Source organism: Hirundo rustica, chromosome 21 (assembly GCF_015227805.2).
Source record: "Hirundo rustica isolate bHirRus1 chromosome 21, bHirRus1.pri.v3, whole genome shotgun sequence".
Taxonomy (NCBI): Eukaryota; Metazoa; Chordata; class Aves; order Passeriformes; family Hirundinidae; genus Hirundo; species Hirundo rustica.
In genome coordinates this window covers 2,505,037-2,519,325 of record NC_053470.1, presented here as the reverse complement: position 1 = coordinate 2,519,325, position 14,289 = coordinate 2,505,037, and the positions used below count along the sequence as shown (strand labels likewise).

General features: G+C 41.0%; 1 protein-coding gene across 20 annotated transcripts in view; it reads left to right on the top strand.

The window, feature by feature from the left end:
* ZDHHC15 (zinc finger DHHC-type palmitoyltransferase 15) overlaps window positions 1-14,289 on the top strand; it is a 187,035-nt gene that overhangs the window by 51,216 nt on the left and 121,530 nt on the right. For 3 of the 20 annotated variants that reach the window (XM_040084172.1, XM_058423258.1, XM_040084164.2), the window contains one exon: window positions 12,580-12,725. The exons of 15 other annotated variants lie outside the window; for them this stretch is intronic. The gene's annotated coding sequence lies outside the window, so the exon portion shown is untranslated. Of the gene's footprint in view, window positions 1-1,611; window positions 1,893-12,579; window positions 12,726-14,289 lie in introns of those variants that run through there. 2 more of the 20 variants (XM_040084173.2, XM_040084177.2) reach the window with 2 other exon arrangements.

Sequence of the window (14,289 nt, the reverse complement as noted above, 5' to 3'; positions counted from 1 at the left end):
CTTGCAGAGGTGTTTCTGAGCTCCTCTTGGCTCAGGTTTCACCAAGGCAGAGCCTTCCCCTCTGCCCTTGCTCTTGGCAGCCTCACCCTCACACAGTCCCTTCAAACTCTGCTCCTTAGATCATTTTCCTGGCTCTTCATCCTGTTTCACACGTTCTGCTCTTCTCTCTTCCACTTGTTCTGTGTCTCAGCTGGTGCTGCATCATTTACAGCTGTCTTCACTTCCCAGCAGTGTGAGCTTTTCCCACGTGGGACTCTGCTCCTGCAATCATTTCCGTGCTTTCTCTCGCCATCTGAGGTGTCTCGAGAGCCTACAAAGCTCACAGTTTATTATTTGAAACTTGTAAAACCACCTTCTATCAAAATGCTTGCTGAACAATGCCGGCATGCCAAGCTGCTTGAGCATCTCTATTCAGATTTCTGCTGCCTTGTCTTTCCGTTCATATTTCTCAGCATTTTTCCCCTTCATTCATCTGTTTCTTGAAATTAACCCTAGGTATAAGGTATGACCTGCCTTTTTTTTACAAGTTATGTACAGATCTTACACAATATGTGGTTTTTTCCCAATCCTTGACAAGCCACAGGCCATTATGATGTGCATAAATTTAAAAGTAATTTATATGATTTTGAAAAAAACCCCAAAATTTAGAGAATTGCCTTTTGAAAAATGGATTTTAAAGGAGCCAGTATCACAGCAGTAGCAGAGTCTCATTTTATGTAATTAGGACAGAGTATCCTATGTTGTTGTTGAGCATTATAGATATTTCTGGAGGTTTTTTTCTTTAATGTTATGTTGTGTGTGTTGTCTTTGCAACAATACTTTTTGCTATGGTAACAACTCTTTTATTGGAATCCAGAGCATGAACACGTAATGCTGCATTGACCCTTTTACTCCTGAGACAAATTAACTTTAGGAGGATTTGTTTTGGCCAACCTTTCAAGGAGGAAACAAAGAGTAAAAAATGTGCATTAATTGAAAAAAGGCTTGCTTTTAAACAATATTTCCCATTATTATTGCCATTATTGTCCTTTCATCAGAGCCTTAGGTTTGAGTTCATTAGCTTTTTTTTTTTTTTTTTTTTTGTAAATCGCAGGGTGGGGAATATTATTTTGCTCCCATTATTTTGTTCTCATCATTTTGCACATCAGAAAGTAAGTGATTTCTTGAGTCAAATGCACAACAGCTGGATGTTTGTGTGCCCCCTCCCATTCTTCCTGTTCAGAATCAGCATCAGCTGTGGCTTTGTGCAGAGTCACAGAGTGGGATCAAGGCTGATTTAACTTCTCATCCAGCTGATATGAATATGTAATTTTAATTAGGAGCTCCAGGGTCCATCAGCACATGTAGGAGCCTGGAAATCAGGTTGTGTTTTGATGTGTTGTACCTCTCAATTCCTTGGTGGGTAGTAAACCTGCAAGCCAAGAAAAGCCAGAGGTGAGAACTTTGTCTGGAGGTACTGCAGGGCTTCCCTGGAGGTCCTTCAAATAGTGAATCATCAATGTTGAAATGCTTGCAGCTGAATTCCCAGCTCAGGCTCAGCTACAGAAAGAAGAACATTGAAGGCAAATTGGGTAAGTGAATTGTCTGCTAGGGGTGCCTGGTGCTTGACAGAGCTCTGAAATTGGGATAACACAAACTACTGAGGCCACAGAGTCTGCTGGCCCTAATTCTGCTGTATGCCAAGGACTTTTTAAGATCTTCCAAGTATCATTTTTCCTGTCCAAAGTCAATGGAGGACACTGCCCCATTGTGATCAAGGGAAAACAAGAGAGTCCAGGGCTGTTCACCTGGCACTGGGCTTCCAGACTGTTCCTTCCTGAGGCAGGATCGTGCATTTCATGAGGGGGCTCAGCTCTCATTTGGAACAGAAGCTGTTGTGCCCCATAGTACAGGTAAGGATTTGACTTTTTTTTTTAACACTAAAAGATTTTATAAATTCAGTGTATTCTTTACTCTCATCTGTAAACTAGTAGTTATTAGACCATTTTGTCCCTGAGCCACCTTTTCAATACCTCTTGGTTTTACTACATTTTAATATAAATAATGCAGAAAGAGGCTAAAACTCCTGGTTGTCACTCAGACAAAACTCCCTGGATGTCAGTGGGTTCAGATCTCATTCACAAAAGTCCTGCTCGTTCTCAATAAGGTTTGCACAGGTTTGAAATTAATACCTTGATGGGATATCCATTCTCACAGAAATTAAGAACTAGAACTTCTTCTCTCTTAAAGACTCTGCTTTGGTCTCCACAACTCCCGCAACTCAGCCTTTGCAGGAAGGATCTGCCTTTCAGTTCCCTGTCAGCATTTGGTCCTCAGAGGAACCAGGAATTAATTCTGGTTTGAGATGTGCTGGTGGCCACTGAGCAAACTTTGGTGAATGTGCAGTTAATCATCTCACCCTACCTGTGGGCCCTAGCCAAGTTCTTCTGTGTGTTTTAGTGGCCAGGAGGAGGAGGAGGTTACGCTGATCAAATAAATTTTGCACTAATTTATGAAGTGACGGATTAGAATGTAAGCTGACCTGAGGCAGCATTCCTGGCAATCCCACTCCTCCAGCCACAATGTCAGCATGGTTGGGATGGACCTGGACAATCATTTGATGTCACCATCAGCCAGGGCTTAGGGGACAAGTGACCCCTCACAGATTCACAGTCTGTCTTTATGCTGCAGCCCCTTTGATCTCGTGGTCATGCTGAGCGACAGCTTCCTTGAATGAGACTTATCTACCTGTGGGGAAGGGACTATTAAAGCAATAACCTTTCATATCCACTTGAAGAAAGGAATTTCACAAATGCCAAAAAAAAAAAAAAAAGTATGTGTAAATGAATGTGTGCTAATGGGAACTGTCAGCAGGGGAATCTTGTGCAAGCAATTCCCAAACGGATGCAAGATATTGTGGATAACCAAGAGTGCCTAGCTCTGGAAATAAAGCACCCAGAATGGAAAACGTATATTTAACATATTTGCAAGAAAAATCTTCAACTTCATATCAGGTAGAATGAATATTCTTCCTTCTTTTGAAGTTCTTGGGTAATCTATAGAAAACTTTGGAATGCTGTCCAGATGCTGTATAAATATCTGTCAAAGCGCGCAGTGCAATAACTTTAGGTGAATGCCAGATTACAGGAATCCCACTTATTTCATAGTTATAGAAATAATAGAGAGAATTTTGCCGGTCCTTTTAGATTTATACCAGTCCTTCCACTCTGCTAATCCCAGTTTCCTTCCACTTAGATATTTAGCCGCATCAGATGCTCATGTGAGCACTTCAGAGCCCTGCCTGAGGTACCTAAAATGCACCAAAGCAGAATGAAACAAAGGTCAGTTAATGTCCAGTGAGGAGGTCAGGTGGGACAAGGAGTTTTGGAAAGGTACTGAAGGATGTGATTCCTGTAATTTCATTCTTCTGGATGTAGGAATTGAGAAAATTGTGTTGGTTTAAGTTGGAGGACTTGGTGAGAGTGTCTCTAACACAGAAAGGATTCTGTTTGGGACTGTGCAAATAAGAATCTTGATGTTAGGCTCCTAACTCCATAACTCTGACTATTTATGCCATTAACAAAGCAGAGATAATATAAATTTTAAAGAATCTTACATGTGAGTGTAAACTGCTGATTTTTTATCATTTTGGTGTTTACATATTTCAGTTACAAAAGAAAATGGGACAAATTATCCATATTTGGCAGCCCCAATACATGTTTCCTTACTTCTCTATTTTTTTTATCCTAATTTTATTGAATTAGGAGACTTTTTAAAATTGTGCTGTAATTACCTGGTCCTAGGTATTATGTAGAAGGATGTTGAGAGACATGTGATTATGAAATCCAGACTGCTGTGTGCTGACATTCATGGCTTTCTCTCTCAGCACCAGCATGAATAGACGCTAAATTTTGTCAAGCTAAAATGTAGCTGGAAGGTTTTTTGTAAAAAGCAATTTGCATTTTTGGACAACAAACAGAAAAAAAGGGCAGATACAATTTTCCAACACCTGCTCTGGTTTTTAACTTCTTCCATTGAGTCTTTGTAGTGTTCAAAAATGGTTTTCTGCCTTTCTCTGGAATGCCTAAAATTGGCCTCTGACAGAAATAAAATATTAGAATAATTAGATTCTGTCCTTTTTCATTATATCATTTTGTGTTTCCATCAACGTGAAATCCATAGAAGAGATGTTTCTAACATTTCCTGAAAAATGTCTTTCAGCACCAGCTGCTTTTGGAAAATCAGAATATTTTATAATTATACAATCATCTTGCTAGAGTTACTTGTTTTCTATTAAAACATTTTGTACTGTTCGAGGTGTCCTCTAAGAAAGCTTTAGGAAAAGTTAGAGCTAAATTTCACCTTTCTGTCCAAGAACTGCTCATAGAGAAAGATAACTGGACAGACTAGCATTTTTGAGAATGATGTCAGAATTTCCCTTTAGATATCAGTAATTTATTAGCTTATGATGCAATTACATCATTCATCTTAAGTATTGGGTAATAGAAGCCTTTGCTGACTGTTCCCTAACTGTGGTTTAATGGATTAAACTTAATCGCTTTCTTAAGTTTATCAGCTTGGAGCTGATTCACTTGAGATAAATTTGGACCATTAAGTGAGAGTTCCATAGGATCATGGCGTGGTTTGGGTTGGGAGGTGTCATTGTAAGGACAGTCATGACATACCGAATGACATGATGTCAAGTTTTCAGAAGATTCCCCTTTATTATGGCCCCATGCTGTCTTTTATACAGTTTTTACAAACCCCGAGGGCAACTTTTAATTGGTTATTAGCTTTCCTGTTAATTATTCTATTGGTTAGTAAAAGGTATTTTACTCATCCATCAAATCTATCTATCTATTCCCGGATTGTTTACATATTTTCTTTACTGATTCTCATGGGACAGATCCTTTGTTGTTACAGGTGCATTTGTTTTTCGCCCTCAGAACAGATTGCTGTGTTAAAGGAACTTCTCATTCTCAGAACAGCTTCATAAGGGAACTTACAGATTATTTGTTAGCCGCACTTAGAAGAAATGACAGGCCAGCTTTTTACCCTGTTCCTACAGGGAGGGACCTCAAAGCTCATCCAGTCCCACGCCATCCATGGGCAGGGACACCTCTCACTGTCCCGGGTCACTCCAACACCAATGTCCAACCTGGCCTTGGGCACTGCCAGGGATCCAGGGACAGCCACAGCTGCTCTGGGCACCCTGTGCCAGGGTCTGCCACCTTCCCAGGGAGCAATTCCTTCCTGACCTAAAGGCTGCCGTGAGTAAGGGTCCAGTTAAAATAAAACTAAAAGCCAACCCATATGGTAATTGGAACCTGTTAAGATGTTTGAGGCTGATATAAATTGGGGGTGGGGGGATTGACTCAGTCTAGTGCACTTTTAGATTTTTAAACTTCTAGACGGAAATCAGGAAGGAATGAAGAAACCTATAGCAATAAAATACATTTAAAATGTCAACTGAGAAAAAAGAAAAATAAAGTAGCTCATTTGCGACTTGTCAGGAACAATCCTCACCGTGCTGGGCTCCGCTTGCTATTCTTGCTCAGCCTCTTGATGAACACCCCGAACGCGATGAGCACATGGAGCAGAGGTATCCCTGCCGTTCCTGGGCTGTGCGGGCACGCTCCGGGGCCGGGCAGAGCCCGCGGAGCCCGGCAGGGAGCAGCGCGCTGCCAGCGCCCGATCTCCCCGGGAGCGCGGCTGCTCCCTGGCCGCGTACGGCGGGGCACGGCCGGGTTAACAAAACACCGGCTGATGTCTGAAAACGCTTCGAGGGTCAGCTGCTACCAAGACGTGAAAAACCAGCTCTGGAGAAGTGGCGGTGTCTGCGGGAAACTCCTGCCGCACCGTGCCAGGGGTTTCTGTGGGTTATTAGGTTTGCAGTATGTAAACAAGATATTTTAACTCAGTTTATGTGTGTGTGGCTCGCTGCTGGAAGAAGCCGTGACTCCCGCTGGCTTTGGTGAATGCTGCAAGTGCACGGTCTGGTGTGTGATATGGTTCATAAACGCGGCGTTCAAACCCTGCATTAACCCTTCCAAACCCGGAATCCCTGCAGAAACACTCCTGCTTCCTTGTCTCGGGTTTGTACCTCCAGGCATTCGCCAGGTGTCATCATGCTCTGATCACTCCAGAGCTGTTTCCATGTGCACAGAAGCCTCACTGGTGTGTGATACACACATGTGCAGGCTTCTGTCCACTTAATTGCATTTATTGCACTTAATTGTGTGAATATGCAAATCATGTGCTTGTCCAAGAAGCTGAGCAAATTCTTCTATTGCACGCAGACAAGTTGTGCAACGCAAACAAAAAGCTGCATATTCGATAATTACATTGGATTAGATCCCTGGTGCTGGTGGATAGTCCCCATGGCTAAAAAAGGCAGAGTAAAAGAAAAGGCATTTAAAAGTCTTGGTAGACCATAGTCTAGGATATGGAAAATATAGGAAACCAAATAACAATGACAGAATGTACATGTCCTTGTTGTTGAGAGTGGAATGACCAGGAGAAAGAGTAGAAAACGTGTATCTAAATGGTCCAGTGGGAATTCAGACACATGGACTGAAGAATTTCTCCTATGGAAAAAAAGGACAACGCTGGTTTATATCTGAGAGATGATTACAAAACCAGGGATGCTGATGGGACCTTTACTGTAGGTGAACTGTGGCCACATTTCCTGGAACAGGGAGGAACATGAATAATTAGGTTTAACAGCAATTAAGTTCAATATTCTGGATAATCTGAATATTTTTAGAACCAGAATTGGAGGTAAGATAATAAAGATATTCCTTTGTGGGAGTTTAACAGACTCTGTTTATGGGGGCGAATAAAAATAAATAAAAGCAGCAGAGATGGTAAAATTTGGAAAATTTCCTAATGCTCTTTCACCTCAACTGAATCCATACTTGTCAGGGAAGGTGAGGCTTAAAAAGGAAACCCTCTGGAAAAGTCTGAGAGCTGCTACTTTAATCTTCACCTTCTGAGAAGTTTCAAATATCAAGAGCAGAGAGAGAAGCTGAGTCTCTAATTAGTGAGGAAGGCAGGTAGGACATTAATTGATTTGTTATGCTACTTCTTTGACCTGAGCTGTGTTTGAGAACAATAGAGGAGCTGTAATGTTCCTCCACGACAGAGCAGAGCTTTTATGTGATAGCAACTTAGAGACCTTTGATCACAAACCGAGGCTGTAAATCTGTAATTTTTATAATAGTAATTTTTGCTACACGTGTTTTATTTTCTGTCATTTCTTTTTTTTGCTTGGGAACCAGTTTCTCTGACTTTGGGCTACTTTCTCATTTTACACAGTGTTTGAAAATCCTGAAATCAATGTCACTTTTAATGATGGCATAGTAAAAAGCTAGCAAGGTTTGTGAAGAAGTGGGACAGTCTGGGTTTGTGTGTGATCAGGTCATTATAAAGGTTTAAAAAAAAAAAAAAAAAAGGTGCAGAAAGACAGAGGAAGGATTACTTTTTATCTGTCCTGGATTGTCATCTAGGCTCTAACCTACAGTCTAACCTACTGTGTCTGCCATGGTTCCACAGTCCCAAATTTCACAGTGAAACTCGATACTGTCACTGCACCGTCCTTTGAAAGTTGCCTTCAGTAAAGAAAGGTATATTTCATTTCAAGGGAAACGTAAAAATAATGCTATAAAAGCAGTGTACCTATTGGGACAATTTGGTATCAAAACTCTTGGTTTACAAAAATGTGTGGGCTTATGCATAATTTAATCAATTTGTTGGGAAGGAGAATGAATAAAAAAAAAAAGATGTCTCAATTCCTGTGTAGTCCCAGAGCAGAACAATTAACTAACAATTTAATGAAAGTATGCAACACAAATACACAAACCTCAGAGGTCTCAAAAAAGAGAGAGCCAAGAGCTTTTATTTGCAAATAAAAGGTCCCTATCACTGAAGATAACTCCTGGTGATCGGGTTTAACCTTTTTTTTTTTTTTTTTCAGAGAAGGACAGATTTCCCTAGTGTCAGCAGCCAGTTTAAAAGAGATCAGGCAACCAGCCAGAGTTCCAGATAAAAAACTTAGTTTTCTGTTTATCAGGGTTCCCTGTGTAGCCAAAGAGGAAAGACAAGGATGATCCATCACACTATAGAGAGATGGCTGAGATATTCGAGATATCGTGCCCTAGTGGGGCGAAACATCCTTTGCAAGTGCTGGTCCAACATCCCAATCCAATGGCAACAGAATGATCTTGGATCTCAGATAGACTGTGGATGGAAAACAACATAATTGCATGGTAAAATAATACAAGTAAACACTGTTATCTGGGCAAGTCACTTTGGAGGGGATTTCACCTGAAACAAAGCAAACCATTTTTTATTTGGTAGAAGAATGCCCAGATGGGGAAATGGCTTGTTTATTTGCAATGATTTAACTCAACATGTGTGCAATGAATAACATTTTAGCTGTGGGACAAGTTCATATATCAAAGCAAAGTGTTGCCTTTCCTGAAAGGAGCATTTCTTGGCTGTGGCTGGAGGGCTCCATGTGCCTAAGAGCCTCAAGCCTGTCTGTTTTGTATGGGGCGATGGGTTTGGACACAACATTACTTGTTTATTCCTCTCCACCTCGAACCGTGCTTGTCATTGTACAAGATTATGTCAATTGTAGTTCAGTGTATTACGTACAGAATAAGGGAATCCTTTACCTGGTCTTGGTACATGAAGGTCCAAGTGAAAGAATGAACTTTATATTTTCAGGAGAACACAGCTGTCTATTTGTTTATAAAGTGGCATTCTCTTTCGTGGCCCTCTGGGTAGCAGAATAGAAAATAATACTTGTGGGTGGGAAGAATATCCAGTCCTGCTCTGGAAAATAACCCTTCAACCAAAATAAGTATTTGACTGTTTTGCAAGACAATTTCTAGCATGCTGTAATACCAGGCACCTGGTGCAGACTCATCACCGTTGGTTTCAGCTTTTCATCATGACTAACAAAAATTAGGCAACATATTCCAAAACCAAACCAAACCAAAAAATAACAACCAAAAAAGAAAAGAACTGTAGGCCAGATGGTTTTTGAGAACTGACTAAAGTGGGAGGTGAAGTAAGCACTTGACAAGAATGCACAGGGAAAGGATTAATCATCACTTCATGTTCTATGTCCAAAACAATTGTGTCTTTGTTATCTGTGATGACTGATTTTGAGTAAGACAACAGGCACCCCTTTTCAGGGACACTCAACTGTCCCTCTGAAGGAAAAATGGGATTGGGCAGATGCAAACAGCCTGCATAACTCAGATATCCACAACACAGAAGTCATTACAGTTTTTTACACAAGTTCATTTCAAACCACCACCACGGTGTGCCAAAGTTAACAGATGAGGTGTCTGAAGCACAGAACAATGCGCATTTAAATAGATAAAAATATTTTAATCTCAAATTAAAGGCCATGCTGGCTATTTGTGTTTACTTGCAATAGGATTCATGGGATATGCTGGGAACACGCAGGAGACTGGTAAATTGTGTCAAGGTTGGGCAGCAGGCAGCACCTGCTTGTTCTGAATTTTTATCTGTGTGCATGAAATATCCTGGGAGTGATGTGAGTGTGTGAAACCATCCCTGGGTGTGTTTCCACATACCCAGAGTTGAGCACCTGCAGGAAGCTGGATGCAAGTGCTTTGCAAATTGAACATTGCACTTGTCAGGGCTCTCATGGACTCCTTGAAGAACATTTGTTGTGTAGATCAGAGAGCAAACACTGGACAGAAGAACAAACAAGGGGATAGAGGATAAGAAATCATAACTATACCTCCATTAGCCTTTTCATTCATATAAACATAACGTGTAGAATATGTTGAATTTTGTATTTTAATGACAACGCTAAGTGTGCTCCACCAAACTATTTCAGCATGTTTAAATTTACAATCCAAGTCCAAAATCAATGACCAAAGTTCTACTACAAAGCTAATAACTGTTTGTTAACCTGTTATAGGCTATAGGTTTCTATGATAAGAATAATTTTGTTAAATAATGTCCTTTTGGGACATTTTCTTCTAGGGACCTGTCAGCTGTTTCTTTTTGTGCACAGAGTGAATACTTGACTCACGTGCAGGTGGCCAGAAGTGGTCCTGATGCACGCACAAACACACTCTGAATATATTATATATTAGTACAACATTTGACACATATATAAATTTCTGCATTTTTACATCCCTGATTAATATTATCTGGTAATATTCTGTGATTATTTGACATATTAAAGCTTGTGATATTGAGACTGCTAACACCATTACAAAAGCAAACTTCTTTTGATTTTTTTTTCATTACTCTCAGGGCTATCAGCCCTCATTTCACATCCTGTTTTGTGAAAAGAGAGGCCAGTTTCAACAGGTTTGGATTTCACTTTTGGGAGAGAGAAGTATTAGTAGTTCAGAGATGGCTCAGATAAGCCTGACCTTAACTGACACAGTGTTAGTTTGTGCTCAGTCAAGGAGAAAAAGGGAGAAGCAACATTGCCAAGAACTTAAAAATCAGGGAGATTTCAGTTTAGGTTTTCTACAGATGACTTAAAAGACATACAAATTTTTATAGTGAAGCATATTTTATCTCAGTCACCTCACATCAGGATACCAGGACAATCCCTTTCTGCCATGAGCTCAGTCCCTGCTGTGGGGGATGCTTCACGTGTGGGTTTTGATTCTGACCCTTCCAGCTCCTCTCATTTTCGTGGCACTCACATGATTATACTGGATGGTTCAACCTTGGTTTAAAAACAACTTGGGTTTCCCTGTTCCATCTTTCTGGATTAAATGGGGTTTGCTATTGCTAAGCTTTTTTTTTTTTTTTTTTTTTTTTTTTCTTCCCTACTGTATTTCTTTACCGCTGCTCAAATAACTTTGACGGTAAGAAACTTCCAAATGATCTCTAGGTATAAGCTGCTTACAGGTGAGTTTTGCAGTGGCACAGGAGTTGCCTTTGTGCATCTAGGCTGGGGCTGTGCCTCCAAAACTGGGATAAAGGCACAAGGAATATGGCAGCTGCTAATTTCAGAAAAACTCCCCCGAAGAAAACATTCTTTCCTGATAGCTGGTAATTAAAAATTAATGTCTTAGGGTTTATTTCCGTTCTAATTCTCTCCTGAGGTTCAAAAATATTTTATTTCTTAGAAACATAGCTCTTGGTGTTGCTGTCACTGATGAAATACTTGGTTCTTTTCACACATAGCTTTGCTCTTGGTCCTAATTATGTCATGGAGCATTAGGCACTCGTGGAAGGAGCAGATAAACACACCGCAGGCAGCAGCAGCAGCAGCACATGCTCCCGTGCTATCCAGCCAACATTCCTCAACTCTGACCTGAGGACCACCTCTGGAGATAAGAGTCCCTTCTTATCAGTGAGTCCTCGCTTGCTGTGCCAAGACTGTCAGCAAAAAAAGGACAGTCCGAGCCAGCAGTGTGGTTGTTCACCAGAAACCGCTCTGTGAACACTGACTTCACATCCACCACCACAAGATTTATACTGTAACATTTTCACGTTCCCATTTCACCCAGAGCTTGAACCTTGGAGATCTGGCAGGTGGCCAGGGCTGTAACTCACTTGTTTCCTCCAGACCTGGCACTTGTGTAAGCGTTTCTATCTGAAGTGGATCAGAAATCTCACGCACGCTGGCTGCGCTCTGCAAACCAGGAGATGTTACCTCTTCAAAGGTGAAGCCTTAGAACTGTTGGATGGTCTCTAAAAATCAAACATTTTAATCGCTATCTCTACTCTTTCCTACTCTTGATGTAAGCAGTCATGTTATGAAGTTTAAAATATTCATCGTGTGACTAATTATTTGTACAAATCACAAATTTTTCTTTTCCTTCACGGATAGCTGATATGGCAATTGCTGATTTTCAGTTCCCCAGAGTCGCTGCCTTATAATCAGAGGGGTGGCTGACAGACCACTTGTCTTAAAAGTTTTGGTCCTGCAGATTTGCCTGTCTGCTGTTCAGTAACAACATGAAACAACAACACAGGTTCTCAGAGTGCCAAGTCATCTCAAACAACTCTGCATTCAGTTTTCTATAACTTGCTTGAAAAGATTAGAAATTAGCTGGTAATTTCTCAGTTAGGACTTTCCAGTCACATCATTTTCCTAGGGTGACCTTAAAACATTTTATAATTTTGTTTTGTGTATCTGAGCATAAAACTGTGCTCGTGTGTCATTTCACACTCCTCAGCTGAGGAGGGTCCTTGTTTTGGCAGAGCTGCGCGCTGATGTCTTCGTGGATGGAAAATTTTGGTTTTATATTGTATCAGTAACTCTAGAAATGTGATACTGGGATTTAGGGATCTAATCTCCTGGAAAATGATGGGTGAGGCCCAGCTCTATTATTGCTAAGCTTTGAGAGACAGGCTGACACCAGGGGCACATGCAAGAGCTGTTTAGTTGTTTGCTTGAAACTGAAAGTCTGCAGACATTTTTAGCCTGGCTCCAACATATGTATTTATAGAACACCCAGATTCTCTTTATATTTTATTTTTAAAGTAAGACTTCAAAAAGCCTGAAACTTGAAATGTCATTCTCTTGGAATAGGCATTATGGAATATTTATTCTTCTGTTGTGCAATATTTATTGTCTTACAGCCTGCATCTACAGTCTCAGAGCACAGAGGAAAGAAATCCTGATTAAATCTGACAGTTTCACCTTTACTATGAGAACATCATGGGCTATTTTCTGTTGCCCCAGAAGTTTGTTGGAATTTACCTTGGAAGTTTTGTGGGTGCTTCAGGTTTGTTCTTCTCTATACATGACCTGTCTGTATCTTACAGAAAATGTTCATCCTCATTTCCTCAGCAATGATCTTTGCCTTTCTTCTCTTTTGCGTGAATTAATGTTTCACTGTACAGTAACTGAAGATTAGATGGTCAAAACAGCAGCCACCTTTCCACCCTCTGCAGGCCAGAATCATGTGGGGTCCATTTTCAGGATGCTGCCACAAGGCAGAGCAGGTCTGTAGCCTCACTGTGCTGTGGAACAGGGAATTCCACAAAGCCTGAGGTCAGGCAGCTTTGCAGGATTCTTCTTAATGCTCCATTACACTCTGGATCCAAAAGCAGCAAATCCCAAGTTTCCCCATCCTGGGCATTACAAACGGTGTCTTAATCTACCAGCACCAAGAAGATTATTTTTTTATCTCTTTGTTTATAACACATTTTTAAATTCGTAATAGAAAAATATAAAAGCAAGTCCCACAAACTTTCTATTTAATTTTTTTAAACAAAATGAGCTGTCCTGAGTCTGTCTGCAGCAGGCACTGTCAAGAAAATTCCATCTTGAATACTTTCTGTTTTAAAAATATTCTGCCCAGAATATATGTTTTAAAATTTTGATTAGTCTTTTTTAAGTGATAGGCATCTGTTATCAAATATGTTGAGATGAACAAGGAAAGTTTTTCCTACTAATTACAGTGTTAGCACTTATGTCACATTCCAAATTTATTCGCAAACTTGGGAGGTAGGTAAATAAAGAGAGAGATTCTCCTTCTGCAGCGGGAAGGGCAGAGGTGGAATAACAAGGTAGACCCAGGTTTTGGAGTCAGCAGTTCGCAGTTCTGTGCTCAGATCACCCCATGCCATTACACTGGCCAGACACTGGTTCATTCAGCCCTCCAGAAATCTAATCACTTTCAGATTTCCAGTGTCCAAGCTCACAGTAACGTTAATTGCCATGCAGAAGTCTGGCTATTTCAAGACAATTAAGAGATATGAAGAGAATTGGTGGAAGAGTGAATCAGGGGTCATAGTATAGTTCAGTATACAGCCAAGCAGTGCTCAATCTGACAAATGAAAACAAAATACAAAGCTTAAGAGGAGCCAAACAAGGTCTTAATAAATAATCAGAGTTTTTATGTTTCAGGGAGCTGGGTTTTCTTGGCGACAGCGGGCGGCAGTCCTTTCTGAACAAACAAGATTGAAATTTGTGTCTCGGTGAAGCAGTGCCTGTTTGTCGTGCTGCACCGGGGCCGTTTCCGACACCCTGTGCCAGCTGAACTTCCTCTGTGTACTGCTGGAGGTGGGCAGGAACGTGGTGCATTCACAAGATGTGCCTCAGCTGAGATGGTTCTGTGCTCCAAAGGCATCTCAGGCAGGGATGGGTGCGTGGGACACTGCCTGGACACCTGCTTTGAGCTAACGAGGAGCTGACGAGTTGTACCTGTGCTTTGGAGTCCAGGGGTGCTGAGCTTCTGCACCCAGCCATGGCCAGGGGGTTCTTAGGAGTTCAGCAGCTAAGAACAAACAAAACAACAAAAATCCCAGTCCTGCAGGTGAGATTTACAGGTGCCTGCAGTGCAT